Source organism: Phacochoerus africanus, chromosome 4 (assembly GCF_016906955.1).
Source record: "Phacochoerus africanus isolate WHEZ1 chromosome 4, ROS_Pafr_v1, whole genome shotgun sequence".
Taxonomy (NCBI): Eukaryota; Metazoa; Chordata; class Mammalia; order Artiodactyla; family Suidae; genus Phacochoerus; species Phacochoerus africanus.
In genome coordinates this window covers 21,309,428-21,325,737 of record NC_062547.1, presented here as the reverse complement: position 1 = coordinate 21,325,737, position 16,310 = coordinate 21,309,428, and positions in this window count along the sequence as shown.

Sequence of the window (16,310 nt, the reverse complement as noted above, 5' to 3'; positions counted from 1 at the left end):
ACATGCCAAAACCATTGTTAGAATGGTATAGAAAAGTTTTTAAATTTTAACACTAACACAGTGGCCTAGGACTTAAAAAGGTAGAGGCAATGGAAAGAATGTGATCCTGAAATGTTTATTAGGTTATTTATCAGGACCAACAATTGACAAAACCACACTCATGCAACATGTATCTCAACGCTCTCATAACTCCCTGCTGGGAACTATCATCTGACGCATTCGCAACCATTTCCAAGATTCCCAAATGCAGAGCACAAGTTCTGAAGTCCTACCATCACCACATACTCCTAAAGCCTTGTGCTGGGGTAATTCAACTTCTTAAGCCTGTTTCTCATCTATAAAATTACGATAGGTAACTCTATTTTGCCCATCTCACCTTAGGGACTGTCAAAGTATAATTTTCCAAAAATAAAAAAATACATAAACATATGGTGAGTACATGTCAAAGATTCATTTAAGTCATTAAAGAAGGAAACAACAGAATCCTAAAACTAGTTCAAAGGCAGAATTAGAGAAACCGAGTAAAAACAAGTACTGAAAGAAAGAACGTTTGAGTAAGATAACCACAGAGCAATAAATTCATAAGCATTGTAGATATTTTTTCTACTGGGCAGAAGTAATTTGCATGTCTATCAGAAAAACTCATCTTGAAATATATTATTTTACAGAGTCCTGGTTCTAATAAATAGTAAATATGATGTCAATCAAAAATGCATTAACTGAGAGGAACTAAATGATTCTTAGGCAGACCTGCTAGGTAATACTCCAATATAATTTTGAAAATACACTGAGTCATCCTTTACCTTGGATAATATTTCCTAATAGTGTAGAAATTTGTTAAAGTTCTTTAATGTTGTTATGTTTTTCAGATTTCATGATTACTGTAATTGCTATGGCTACTATAAACACAACCATTATTTATTCTGAAGACACATATGCCCAGAAGCCTTTGCAATTTTGTAATATTTTTCTTCATTTTTTTCCCCAAATTCATTGTTCTAAGTCCTGCAGATACCGAGATGAAGGAAAATTGTTTCAAGGCTAAAAGAAATTTTAAGCTTAGAATGGGAAAATGCAAGAAAATGCAAAGTATATTCTATTAGAGTTATGTGCATTATGGGGGTATAAAGGAGCTGACAAATTTGTCTAGGTCTTCCCAGAGGAAGCAAGAGCCTCCATGGAAAAACTCTGGCTTCTGATGCATAGTCAGGCAGCTAGTGGATGGGATACTGAGACTCTTAAGTGAAGAATTATACACAGATAAAAGAATGGAATATACCCACATTTAGAGAAGGGAAAATACTATTTTAAGGTGACTAAAGCACAGAGGGTGAGGAGAAAAGTGATGAGAGATGACAATGGTGAAGAGAGATTTGATCGACTTGAAAATTTTTCTCTCTCCATTTCATAGAAGTTGCAAACAAATGGCAATGTTTGATTACAGGGAAAGAGGCCTGAATGGGGCCCAAGATACCTGGACTCTGGAACCTATTCAACCAATGACTAATGACAATTACTTGAAAAAATTACTTTTTTATGTGTCGCTCTCAATTGTCTATTTGTAAAATGAGGGCTTGCTGGACTGCATGATGAGCTAACTCCCACAAATCTGGCCATGACTGTAGTGGGGTGAAATCCCTGGGAGGTGGATTTTGAGAAAGAGTTATTAAGCAGTGTCCTCAAGATCAAAACCTTCAGAGGTGAAGTGAAGGGAGCAAGAGATAGCTGGGGGGGTGGGGGGTGGGGTGCTGAGCTGTGGTACAGGAATGGGGGACATACCAGCCAACTTCATGGTAAGCTTTGGAGCTAGAACAGCCCAAAGTGGTCCCAAGTTGGGTGCGCATGCCAGATTTTTATATTCCTTCACTGACCAACTATTTTGTATGGGCTATCCATATAAAAAGGTTGTGACCTGTCAGAAAAGTGGTTTCTGCAGGTGACCCAAAACCCAAATAGCAAGATGTCACTTCCCTGACAGTGAAGGCTATTGGCCAACAGCACTCTCAACATATAGGAAAATAAACCCTTGGAGAGAAGCCCACGAGGACATCATGGCATCCACCACGAGGTATTCCTCATTCATCATATTCCCTGCCCAGTTCATTTATGTATTACTATTCTCCCTTCTCTGAGTAACATTAATTACAGATTCTCAGACTGGCCCTGAAAGCACACTCCTCTCCCCGGCACCACTACTCTGACCTCCTTACCCCTGTGTTCTCAACTTAGACATCACTTCTTTCTGGATGACATCCTGGGTCTGGGTTAAGTTTCTTACTTGTACACTATTGTGACATTCGTCATTCTTTCTTTAAGAATGTAACACCCCTTCCAACTGTAAATGACTTGAAATGGTTTGATGGGGCTTCCAATACCTTCTAGCCCATAGGATCTACATAATAGTAGGTACGAAATGGATCTTTGCTGGAAAAAAAAAAAAAGATAACAAGTGAATACATGAATTTCAGAGATGGTAAATTAGAGTCGGAATGTGAGTATTTCAACCTAAAGGATTGGAGAAATAGTCTTGGGAAATTATAAGATTAAAAAATATTATGAGAAACTGGAATGAGTAAATACCAGTTCCACATAGGAAGTTTTCTTCACCATGAGATGCTCTGCTGTAAAGTGAAGGAGTACAGTAACCTTCACAGTTAGAGAGACAGAGAGAGAAAGAGGAAGGGAGAGAGGGAGAAAGAGGGAGAAGGAGGGAGGTCCTGGTCCTTCAGGCATTCTGACCACTAAGGCTTACTTGTGGAATAATGTCTAATGGTATTTTATAGCATTTATCTTTCAGTCAAATGCTTTCACATTTTTAATCCGATTTATCATTAGAACAACACAGTGTGGAGTCTATCAGTGTCCATACTTTTATGAAAGTACAAGATGCTCAGAGAGGCCAAAAAGTTGCTTACATAGTAGGGTAGAACCAAGTTCTAAACCTAGTTCTTTGAAGTATAAGTGTTCTTCCTACATGAGAGACTTAAGGTGTTGTCTCTAATTCCATCATTAGAGAAATATTTATTTGGTATTTAAGGGTTTTTGGTGCACCAAGAATTAAAAGATAAATATCCCTAAGAGAAAAAAAATTATATATATATACATACATATATATATATAGTGCCTTAAATAAAAATGGGAAAGAAAGCAGCAATTATTGCAGCATAGTGCTTAATGACTTAAAATTGTGATTTCCTACTCTTTAAAAAAATATGAAATGTTTTACAGATGCAAAAACCAAAGCTCCGCAGAGTCCTGCTACTTGCTCAAGATCCACTAGCAATTATGGAAAAACTATAATTTGAACTCAGTTCTTTCTGTCTCCAAAGTCTCTCATCTTAATATTATACCCTCTATTACATTCACATAACTCCAAATTTCAGATTTTCATTCTGCTTCACCCTTAGAAAATGGCATCCACAAGTTTAAATCTGTCCAAATTGCTTTGGTCCCTTGTGGGAACCAAAGCATAAGTCCCCACCTGCCATTCCGAGTGAGACTGCTAGATCCAGAGCTATGCATCATTTAAGATCATTAGTGTAAAATCAATAGCTGCAGGAAATAATTGTAGCTTCCCTGCGACCTTGCCCCCTGTGGTTCTTCATCCTTGAAGGTTATTTAATTAAAGTCCAAGCAAGCTGGGTTAGCGCTGGAGGTGTGCATAAAGTGGAATTGACACAACACCAGAGGGAAACAGCCTTCATGCCTAGCATTGCAATGTGTGGTTGAGGCCAAGAAGTTCTGATATTTAGAGCCAGAACACAAGGTTCTGTGAAAAGGCACTGCCTTGCAGGTAAGTAGCCCATCCCTGCCTTAGGGAAAAATGAGTGGTACAGCACAAACGGACAGTTACTATTCAGTAAATATCTCTTGGGGTATCTATTGGAAAGCTACTACATGGTAAATATGGATAACAATGCTGAATATGACATCAACCCTTAATAACCTCCAGGAAATCATATCTGAATGGAAGCAAATGACTCAATAACTACGTAAGTCAAATGTCTCCTGGTTTGTTAGCTCCATAAGCACAACAGCAGGGTCTATCTTTCAATTATCTAGATTCTGTAAAATCTGGTAAATTCGGAGAAAGGAGGAAATTAAGTTGGAGTTTTTGTCCTGTGTCACCTCCCTTCTAGATTCAGGTCACAGCATCACTATTTCCTCTTTAGATCACCATTTCCCAGACTGCTGTGGCTCACCGTTCCTCTGGCAATGCTTGAATGTTTCCAATATTTCCAGACCATCATCCCCCCTCAAATTTATGTTTCTAATTCCTTTAAAAAATACGTTATCCAATAACATTTATGGTGCCTCTGTTTCTCTGATAGATAACTCATATTGATCCTAGAAGTGGAGCCAGAATAATAGAATCTTAAAGATGGGAGTCCAAAATTGGTTCTCGGATGCATTAGATTTAAAGGCACTAATGACATGGGTGCTGGCAGTAAATGGAGTGTTGGTAGTTCACTAAAAGCGAAACAGTCATTTAAATTATTCACCCATAGTTATCTGGAATCAAATATCTATCAAAGACAAAATTTTGAGAGACTTTAAAACAATTCAGTATATATAAAAAAGTATAAAAATCTATGAAGTTGGTTGGCTACTCATAAGTGTGCCAAACAGGTTTAAATTCTCAACTCGAAAGATTTTTTTTTTTCCAGAAACTAGAAAGCTTTTATAACTGGAGGGAAGGATTTTGTGAATGGTAGAGTAAGAACCTCTATAAATCCATTTATCCATAGAAGCAAACAAAATGCTGGCAAAATTGTCCAAATCAACTTTTTCAGAACTCTGGAGATTAACAAAATGAGTGCAACAATCTAAAGATAATTTATCCGAGAAATAGTGCTAGACCTCAGTAAAACAGTGTTGGTTTGGAATATTTTAATTTGACCTAAACTCACCCCTCTATCCCCAGCTGCATGGTAGTCTCAAACACCAGGAGTCTAGAAATCACAAGAGGGGACAGACTGAGTTGGGATCTCATCAAAAGACTTCATCTCCAGAGCACTGTTACTATTTTACACATCTCACAACCTCTTAGTAGAGTCCCATTTACAAGGCACTGTCATTATTTGACCTGACTCAAAGCTCACTCAGTGGAAAAAATTTCTACCCCCTAGCCATATTGCAGAATGTAAAGCAAAAAGCAAATCCTAATGGGAAGGAATAGAAACCTATGGCTTTGTTTTTATTTATTTGACTCTCCTGGGCAGTTGGCAGCTGGCTTAATACATAGGATGTAAACTTCAGAAGAGCTTACCAAGATGGAAATTCAAGCAGGCGAGAGTTTCTACAAAAAGAAAGAAGCAATGCATGGAGAAGTCCTAGATGGATAGGAGACAGAAACTCCACTCTAGCCCATAGTTTTTTGACGTATGGGTGTTAAAATTTAGAACTTAAGATTGTAGTCTTAGAATAACAGTGTCCTGAGAACTGAGGTGAAGCCTCAGGAAACATGAGGATAACAGAGAGGAAATAGCAGAATCCTGGGCATAAAGAAAGGATGATGGCAGGGAGGTATTCAGGAAGCTCGCTGAGGCTCTGTACTAGCTGTCACTATGGCCTAGGGGAAATGAGGTAGACAACTGTTAAACCTCTCTGGCAAATAGGGTAAAGACAGTGGGTATCCTCTAGAAGGAGATTCAGTGTTCTTAGGCTTGAGATTTTTTTTTTTTAGGGCCACACCCACAGCATATGGAAGTTCCCAGGCTAGGGGTCTAATCAGAGGTATAGCTGCCAGCCTATGCCACAGCCATAGCAATGCAAGATCCAAGCCGTGTCTGCAACCTACACCACAGCTCACAGCAACACCAGATCCTTAACTCATTGATCGAGGCCAGGGATCAAACCTGCACCCTCATAGATACTAGTTGGATTTGTTTCCACTGAGCTACAACAGGAACTCCTGGCTTGAGATATTTATGGGAAAGTTGGATGAGCAGGAATAAAAGTTAGTTAGCAAGTGCCTGAGTATTCTTTGAACTATTATTTGACTAGACTAGAAATAGAACAGGACTGAGACTGAGATTATGATATGATAAATGAGCTGGTGACTATTATCCACCAAATGATCGAAAAATATGTAGGCTCAGCAGAGCAAATGAGTGAAGATGTATATTGATGCTGATAAACTGAGGTTTTGTTTTGTTTTAGGTGAGGTATCATTCAGATGAACGATATGTTAGTGGCTCAGTGTGATCTATGTGGTTAAATAACCACCATTACTTTGGATTTTTAAGTTTCTAGTATGTTTTCTGTAAGAGCTAAGCTATAGATGTGCAGTCACCTTGGACCCTTTTCAGGTTAGGTCATTAGATGCGGCCAGGGAGTTTCCTCTGGGATTTTAACTGACAACAAAATTTATTCTCCCTTTCAGTGTTAACGAGACTCAGCTGTATCCACAGAGTATCATTTAGTCATGCTCAAAATCAAGGTTTAGAAATATCTATGATACTGTGCTAATATTTCTGTTTTTTGTTTTCACCTTAGTGATTTTTCCATTGTAAGATAAATTTGCATGTTTTGTAGAAAGGAAAGAATATTAAAATTTTTCACATGGGAGTTCCCACTGTGGCCCAGTGGTTTAAGAATTTGCAGACACCAATGTTATATGCTATCACTTACATTCGAAATCTAAGAAAAGGATACAAGGAACTTCTTTGCAGAACAGATACTGACACACAGACTTTGAAAAACTTATGGTTTTCAAAGGAAACAGGTTAAGGGGTGGTGGGCATGGGCTGGGGGTTTGGGATGGTAACGCTATAAAATTGGGTTGTGATGATCATTGTACAACTATAAATGTAATAAAATTCACTGAGTTAAAATAAAAAGAATTTAACTGCAGCACTTGAATTCACTGCAGAAGCAAGGGTTCAATTCCCACCCTTGGAGCAGTGCATTAAAAGATCTGGCATTGCCATAGTTGCAGCATAGGTTACAGCTGTGGCTTGGACTCAGTCCCTGGCCTGGGAACGTCCATATGCCATGGATGAGGCCAAACAATTAAAAATAAATAATTAAGTAAATAGATAAATAAAACTTTACACATAGTCTACAATCAGAATCGGCTAAAGAGTATGTTCCATAATTGTAAAGTTTGTCTTATTCCCTTTATTATATTCTCAGTATGTACTTGCTATAGCTTTATAAATATCAGTTGTAAATGGATAAGTGAATAAAATGATGAATGATTTATAAATGGATGAGTTAATATTTCATTCTGTACTACATTTTCTGCATAACATTGTTCTTTTTATTTTTTCCTTTTTTTCAAAGTTGCAATTATACCATATTTCTTCAGTTCTTTTCCACTTACCTTTAAGAAAAAAAACTAATATGCAGTTTAGTATTCTTACAAAGTGTAAGTTTAAATAGCTATATAATTATCAAGTGAGTGAGTGAGTGAGTAGTTTAGCTTAACAGTATTCTCTCTTTAGGCCCCAAGGATGTGTTCCATTATTTCTTATCATAAATGACATTGCCAAAACATTTTTTTTTTTTAATTATAGCCTCACCTACAGCACAAAGAAGTTCCAGGCCAGGGGTCTAATCAGAGCCGCAGCTGAAGCCTATGCCACACCCATGGCAACACAAGATACAAGCTGCATCTTCGACCTATGCCACACCTTGCAGCAATGCTGCACCCTTAACTCACTGAACAAGTTAAGGGATTGAATCCACATCCTCACAGGGATAGCATCAGTTCCTTAACCTGCTGAGCCACAATGGAACTCCAAGAATATTTTTATTCATAACCACAAATATCATAGTTACTCATGTGACATGACAATGCTGTGAACATTTCTCCCCTCAAGTACATTCCTCAACCTCACCTGCAAACACTTTTTCCTAAATCTAAGAAGTTTTCTTTTGGTCAAAAAAGTATGAAGGCTTAGCTTTTGCCCTATGAGGATTTTCTTTTGTGTGTGTGTGTGTTTGGAAGAAAACGTTTAACCGTTTTTGCATTACAAACATGATAAACATTCTATGACATAAAAACATCTAGAGGCCATTAACATGCTCTGGATTCTGCTATAAGGTAGAAATTTAGACAAACAGCTTTTCCCATATGTCTGACCAACTTCCAGAGAGAAAATTACTTGATCAAGTATCAACAAGATAAAGGGCAGGTATTATTCCAGTCGGTGCATCAGCATGCTTATTTGCCAAGTAAGGAAAAAATTTTGGACACCACTCCCACCAACTAACATTTCAAAAAGTTCACCCTCCCCCAAAAATGTTTTAAAAGTTATTTTTATTTACTCTCATGTTCTTATGCCTTATACAAAAACCATTCCTTATCCTAGAGAGACTGCCTTACTTTATGAACTGATTGTGCAGCAAATAGGCTTCCTAGGCAGCATCTGTTGCCATGACTATTTGCTCTTCATTCAAATATTGGCTTCACATACGAGCCCCAAAATGGCATAAAATAGCTGAGTTTAAATATTTTTAATTAGTTATAAGCCATATGCCTTTGTATTTATTTCTTTTATTAGATAAAATTACAAGTACATAATTGTTAACCTATGTTTCAATTACAATCAATTGACTGGTTTGTGAAAACAAAATTATAAGAAATGGAATATAGATTGTGTTATAAATCACTGTTATAAAGTGGCGAATAAGTCACACGAAGGGATGGGATGTACACTGAGCAAATTTGATAAAACTTTTCAGGTAACTTCTAAACCTACCATTCCTCTGTTCCTCAAGTATATAGCTTGTGTTTTTCTTGCAATACAGTACATGGTTTTCTAAAGCCTTATTTCACTTGTCTGTCTGTTCCAGACAGTGAGCTCCTTGGGACAATAATCTTGTATTTTTTATTTCTATAATTAAGATTTACCCCAAGGGTCAAAAAACCTCTATTAATTTAGGCCTACCAAATAAATTTTAACAGTGACTGATACCAATGGTGTGAAATAGTTAGCTTATTAGAAAAAGAGCAGATGACATTTCAGGTACAAATATCAGTTTGGTAGAAAACTCAGATGTGGCCATTACATAATCATGCAGAGTAACAGAGTTATACTAGGTAAATTTCTTTATAGGTAGTGGAAAATGAAAGAGAAATACAAATACAGCAACATACATTAATTACAATATTAGGAATACAAAACAGCAACTAAATCATGAAGTGTGAAAAAATACATAAGATTTCCCTATAATTATTAACCCATCCACGTTAAGTAAATGTTAGATTTTAATTACTAGGAAAGCTCTAGAATGCATTCTTTAATTAAATGAAAAACCTCCTTTAATGCAAAATTACACCCCCACACTTAAGGAACCAGAATGAAAAAGACCCAAAGCTAAACTTCTTACAAGAGTATGGAGTATATCATAAAACAACAAGAAAGTAGCATCTTCTATTAGATTCATATAAAGGGAGCAAATGCTGTTGTAAACAGCTTAGAGCCTGTTTACATTTAATAACTTTGTTGCTTTCATTTGCAAGATTAAGTCCCTTCCAAGGCTAATGCTTTCTTATAGAGGTTATTTTCCTTTCTTGCTTTCTTTTTCTTTCTCTTTCTCTCTTTCTCTCTCTTTCTTTCTTGCTTTAACTAGACCTCTTTAAAGAATGCTTGCCTCAGGAGTTGCCATCATTGTGCAGTGGAAACAAATCGGACTAGTATCTCTATAAGGATGCGGGTTTGATCCCTGGCCTTGCTCAGTGGGTCAGTGATCTGGCCTTGCTGTGAGCTGTGGTGTAGGTCGCAGACTCGGCTTGGAGACCAGCAGCTATAGCTCCAATTTGATTTGACCCCTAGCCTGGGAGCTTCCATATGCCATGGGTGTGGCCCTTAAAAAAAATAAAAAAATAAAATGCTTGCCTCAGTTCTTTTCAGCAATTCAGCCAAAGCCATTAACCTGCTCCCAACTTTCAAAGAGTATCTGCAAATCCTCTGTTCTTGTCAAATAGCCTGGGTCCTAATATTTTGAGGTCACCTTTCTTCCTCACCATGTTTTTCACTACTCTGTCTCAGATTAACTTGGCCTTCAAGCCAATCAATCACTAACACCCAGGGCATCACTTCAGGCATAAATCTGAATCTCCAGCATCTCTTCTAGGACCTTCTTGAAGCTTCAACAGATGGAGACTAGAGATAAACTAGCAAAATTAAACAAATTTCAATGGAAGAAGTTGTTTTATCCCACAGAATCTTGCAACAAACCCCAAAGTCCCAGAATTCAGCATTCCAATCTGTGAATGCTTATATATTTTTAATTATTTAACAATGATCATTCACAGAAATTGGAGCATCTGAAATCGAAACAAGGCTTGTGAGAGTGACATCAAAGTTTAGGGGCAGATGCTGGCCCTCATTTGCCTTTTTTTAACAGATGTGTGGGTATTCAACAATGAATTTGGCTTTCACTTGCTAGGATGCTTAATAAATACTGACAGTGATTACATCAAATCAAGATTTTATACAGGTTCTACTCAATCCCAGGAATGGATAGAGAAATAAATAAAGGTCTTGGAATTACTCCAACAGAAGATGCTTTCAGAATATGGTCTTCCTTTAACAAAGTCCACCACCTCCTCAAATCCCTTTAAATTGCTTTTGGGGAATACGTTCACTTAGAACAGGCTTCATTCTAAGTATCTCTTCTGGTTAATTAAGGATTCCAGTGGGGGGAGATGGGGAATTTTGCCTTAGAAAAGTAATTTTAGCTATCACAAAGTATGGTCAGAATACAAAAATTTTGAAGGCTGCTGCTGCTGTGAAAAACATGAGGGGCTTTGTAGGGGGAGTGGGGACATTTAGACTAAATCCTGTCTTACTACTTACAAACCAGCCAATGTTAGGCTAATTTTCCTCTTATAATCCTAAATTCCTCATTTCTAAAATGGAAAAAATAGGGTTTATATTTCATATATTAGGATCAAATGCACAACTTGAATGTATACAATGTGGCTGGCAGAGTAGCCAACACATAGTAACATCTTTAAAATGGTAATACCCTTGTGGCTCAGTCATTAAGGAATCCAACTAGCATCCATGAGGACGCGGGTAGGATCTCTGGCCTTATTCAGTGGGCTAAGGATCCGGCATTGCCGTGAGCTGTGGTATAGGTCGCAAATGCGACTCAGATCCTGCATTGCTGTGGCTCTGGCATAGGCAGCGGCTACAGCTCCCATTGGACCACTAGCCTAGAAACCTCCATATGCTGCAGGTGCAGCCCTAAATAGACAAAAAGACAATAAAATAAAATGGTAATGTAGTATTTATTATGGTCATTGTTATAATTTTTAATGTTGGTTATGCAATAAAACTGTTTTGCAGCTAAAGGAAAAAGAATATTTATCATGTTTCACACTTAAAAATTTAGTAAATGGATAATATTTTTTAAATTAAGCTTTCTTACCTCTGAAGATTTTGTTTATGATCCTCCTACTTTTTCTGCAAGTGAGCGTTAGACGATAAAAATACATAGATGAAAAAAGAATCATAACCCCCAAAAGAAATAACCCAATTTCTCCTCCTAGACACCCACATTAATGGATTTAATTTTTAATCTTATTAATTTAATTACTTTTGCTAAAGAAAGAAAGAATGTAACCTTTTTTTTTTTTTTGTCTTTTCTAGGGTTGTGCCCGCAGCATATACAAGTTCCCAGGCTAGGGATCAATTGGAGCTACAGCTGCCAGCCTATGCCACAACCATAGCAGCGCAGGATCCCTAACCCACTGAGTGAGGCCAGGGAGCCAACCCGCAAGCTCATGGTTCCTAGTCGGATTCGTTAACCACTGAGCCACGACGGGAACTCCCAGAAAGCAAGAATGTAGAGGGATGAGAAGTATAAAATCTTCAGCCAGACTGTCTTGGTGGTCTTTTAGCTTTGTGATCCCAAGCAAGCAAGTCACCTAACCTCTCTTAATCTCAGGTCCCTCATAGTTAAATAAGAGATGATATGGTGGTGAGACAGAAGATAGGTGAGCTCCAGGACAAACATTTACAACCTGCCACCTATCTATACTTCAAGATAGAAATAACAATAGCCCCAAGGCAACTAACTGGCACTTGTCTTCTGTGAACTTGTTAAACAACAGTAATGACAGGATCAAAAGAGGGCCTGAGCCCCGCTTGGACAAAAGACCAAGAGGTCATGTACTCCCCATCTTCAAGGTCAGAGAGACCCCAACTACACATGCACCAGAGAGACCCCTATGGGTCAGAAAGGGAGGGGGTGCCAGGCCATAACAAGTCTAGATAAGCTTCCCACCATGCTGTGCTTTAGAATCCATCTTCCCCAAAAGGAGCATATGCAGATCAGGGCAGGGCCCTGGGTCTGGTCAGGTGTGAAAGATAAAACAAGATAGTTAGCCAAAAGAAGACAAAGACCTGGAAGAACTGCCTCATATAAGTGGCTTAAGTCACCTCTCCAGTGTGCTCCTCTTCAGGGGGATGCCTGAGCCCTCCTTTGGGAGTATATTACTGCTTTACTTTTGCCTTAGATAGACTATCCTCTGTGTGTTCCCCCACATGTTGTACTGTCTTTCTAACAATAAACTCTATACCTGTTTTTATAGTCTTTGACTCCTTGCAACATTCTTGCTTTCAACAGGGGGCAGGAATCACTTTCAGCTTCTAGCTAGTCTAGTGGCTAGATTCCTGGTTTTCAACCAGGCTGCCCAGGTTCAATTCCTGAGCAGAGAATTAAGATCTCACTTCAAGCCATCTCACTGCTATCTCCGAAATCATCAGTACCTCTGCATCGGCATTTTGCAGTAACTAATTAGTTAATATTCTTAAAGAGTTTATAGAGTCTAGTCATAATATAAACTTCCACAGCAAATAAATATGATGGAATTAATATTCCAGAACAGTATTAGGATTTTCTGTGTTGTATTGCCTGGGTAAAATTGAGATCTTCCAGTAGGAAAGGTTGAGAAGAAAGGGAGAGGAACTCGTCAGAAGCTACAGCCCTTGGTTGTAACAATCCTACATTATTTCAACAAGTATGCCAAGTACTACAAAGAAGAGTGTAATCTGGATATGGACATGCAAATTGCCTTCAGTCAGGCCAAATGCAGGTCTGGAGGCTTGAAGTCACATTAATTTGAAGGACTCTCAAATTGCCTGATGGGTTTTATTTCATCTATCCCAATTAAAGTTATCTATCCCAATTAAATTTTCTGTCAAGAGCTCTATTACACAAGCAGCTCTTTGTGGGGTTAAGCCTGTGTGTCCAACAGGACTAGAGGTGTTTATGTCTTATATAGACCTAGAGAGCAAACATTACAGATGTAATTAACTCTGGAGCAGGATTAAAGTGCTGTTGTGTAGCACTATGGACATTTGGCGCCAGATAATTCTTTGTTGTAGGGATCTGTCCTGTGCATTGTGAGATATTTAGCAACATCTCTGGTCTCTATCCACTAGATTCCAGTAGCACCTGTTATGACAACAAAGAATTTCTCCAGATATTGACAAATGTCACCATGGAGGCACAATCTCTCTCAGTTGAGAACCACTCCTCCAGTGATATAGAAATGGCCATGTGAATAATAAAAACAAAACTTAATGGACTATAGATTACTGTCTCTACAGTTTTGCCTTTTCCAGAACATCATAGAATTGAAATCATGACTTTCCACATCAGCGTTTTGCACTTAGTAATATGCATGTATGATTTCTCTATGTCTTTTCATGGCTTGATAGCACATTGCTTTTTAGTACTGAATAATATTCCATTGTCTGGAAGTACAACAGTTTACTGACTTTTTTCACTTCCAAAGGACACCTTGCTTTCAAGTTTGGGCAATTATAAGTAAAGCGCTACAAACATTTATGTGCATGTTTTCTGTGGACATAGGTTTTCAACTCCTTTGGATAAATACCAAGGAGCACTCCGGCTGAAGTGTATGGTTAAGTGTATGTTAAGTTTATAAGAAACTGCCAAACTGTCTTCCAAAGTGGCTGTATCATTTTCCATCCCCACCAACAATAAATGAGAGTTACTTTTGCTTCACATCATTGTCAGCATTTGCTATTGTCATACCAGATTTTGGCCATTCCAGTAAGTGTGTAGCTGTACTTCATTGTTGTTTTAATTTGCATTTTCCTGATGACATGATTTGGAACATTTTTTCATATGCTTATTTTCCATCTATATTTCTTTTTGGTGAGGAGTCTGTTAAGGTCTTTGGCCCATGGGTTGTTTGTGTTCTTATCACTGAATTTTAAGAGTTCTTTGTACATTTTGTATAACAGTACTTAATTAGATATGACAATATTATTCTTAACTTATTTAATTTCTACTATTTCTTATTCATAGAAGGCTGCTCTTACCTTATACGTCCTTGAATCTCTCTAAGGATAAATGATTTAATTAAATCTAGGGATTTTTCACTATTTGTTCTATTAATTGTTTCATTGGGTATTACTTTTTATAGCTGTTGTATTTCTTTTCCTCTTTGATAATCTTCCTCACACTTAAGTGAGTTTTGGACATCTTTCTATTTATGTTGTTGAAAGGAAGGAAAGTCTTCATTGAGCTACTGAAAATGCATAATCTAGGTATATGAAGCTGTGAGTAAATTAGTGGGCATAGGGGAAACACACTTCTAGGAAGATCCTCATATTTCCTGGCTCCAGGGCTTCTGAGAAGTAGAGGTATTTGCAACTTTAACCAGAAGCCAAAAGCCTGCATCAGCCACCACCACTCCAGGCAAATGTGTCTGAAAGAACTCACAGAAAGGGGTGAGGAGAAGCAAAGGAAACATGATATGGCAAGGAAGGTGAGTAACTTTTCTTAGTCATTCATTATATTCCATACCTTATGCTACAATCTTTATATTCATCTAATTAATCCTCAAATCAGCTGTCCAAGACAACTAAGTCCATTTTACAGATGAAGAATATGATACATATAGATCAAATAAGTTGATAAATTAAAAGAGACATCAAAAGTGAATATTTTATTTGACTTTTTATTTTGAGCCCAGCCTTTTGCCTCAAGAAGCAGTAATATGGTTTACCTCAGCTATACTCAGGGTGACTCTCTGAGACTGAATAACCATCCTATTTATTCCTCTCTAGGCTTATGCAACCTCTGCTAAATGTTCTCAAGGGTTTCCAGCTCAGAACACTGTAGTTCAGGCAGATGTATCATAATAGGTCACACTTTTAAAAGGACAAGGGAAAGTCATGTATTTTGTAAATTGAAAGGTATTTCTCAACATAGACCCATATATTTCAATTAAATCTCTTCACCACAAGCACAATGTAAGTGATATGATTGTGACATTGGTCGTGTCAGTGACTGTCACAATTTATTCCTCTGGTCATAGTGTCTAGGCTGTGTCCTGTTCTTCCCTCACCAGCTCTTCTATGTCCCTTTGGACTCATTCTCTGGACACAATGAGGAAAACTATTGTTTAATTAAGATTTAAACCTCAAAGACTTCAAACGTTATGGAGGAGAGAAGAGAAGTATATAGGAAGGCAAATATCGACCTCTAAAGTAATAGACTGGGGAGGTGAAAGGATTCAGATAAAAAGGTTCTGAATCTTACAATCACTTGATAGGTATAGGACCCAGGTGAACAAAAGGCATCATTGTCTCCAACAGTATTTACTGACAAATACCCATAGGTATTATTATGGGGATAAAAGAATGATCTTAGAGAGGCAGCATTAGAGGAAGGGAAGGTGGCCACAATTTTGTTTCTATGGTTAAAACTAACTTCTTGCTCTTGAAGCCACTTATCCTCCTTTGTGTCAAAAGAGGCAGTTGCACTAATTTTTTGCTTTTTAGAGCCACACCCGTGGCATATAGAAGTTCCCGGGCTAGGGGTCGAATTGGTGCTGTAGCTGCTGACCTATATCCCAGCCACAGCAATATAGGATCCAAGCCACTTCTGTGACCTACACCAGAACTCACAGCAACACAGGATCCCAAACCCACTGAGCAGGGCCAGGGATCAAACCCACATCTTCATGGATACTAGTCAGATTTGTTTCCTCTGAGCCACAGTGGGAACTCCCAGTTGCACTAATTTCTAAGGTTCCTTCCAACTCTAACAGACTGTGAATCTAAGACATACCCCTCCACAAGCTAGTATATCAGGTTATATCCAGGGAAAGAGAAATAGGGCAACTTGATGGCCCATGTTAGTGTCAGGAAACAAATGTTTTGTGAACCAAAGGAGGGAATAAAACCCATGTGCTGCCTCCTGTAAGGTTTCAGTGAGAAGAGGTTCAGAAGTCCTTGGCAAACTGGGAAGTTCTACATAAATGTGAACTCTGATTTCTTTAATAGACATTTACAGATTTCCTTGTAGGT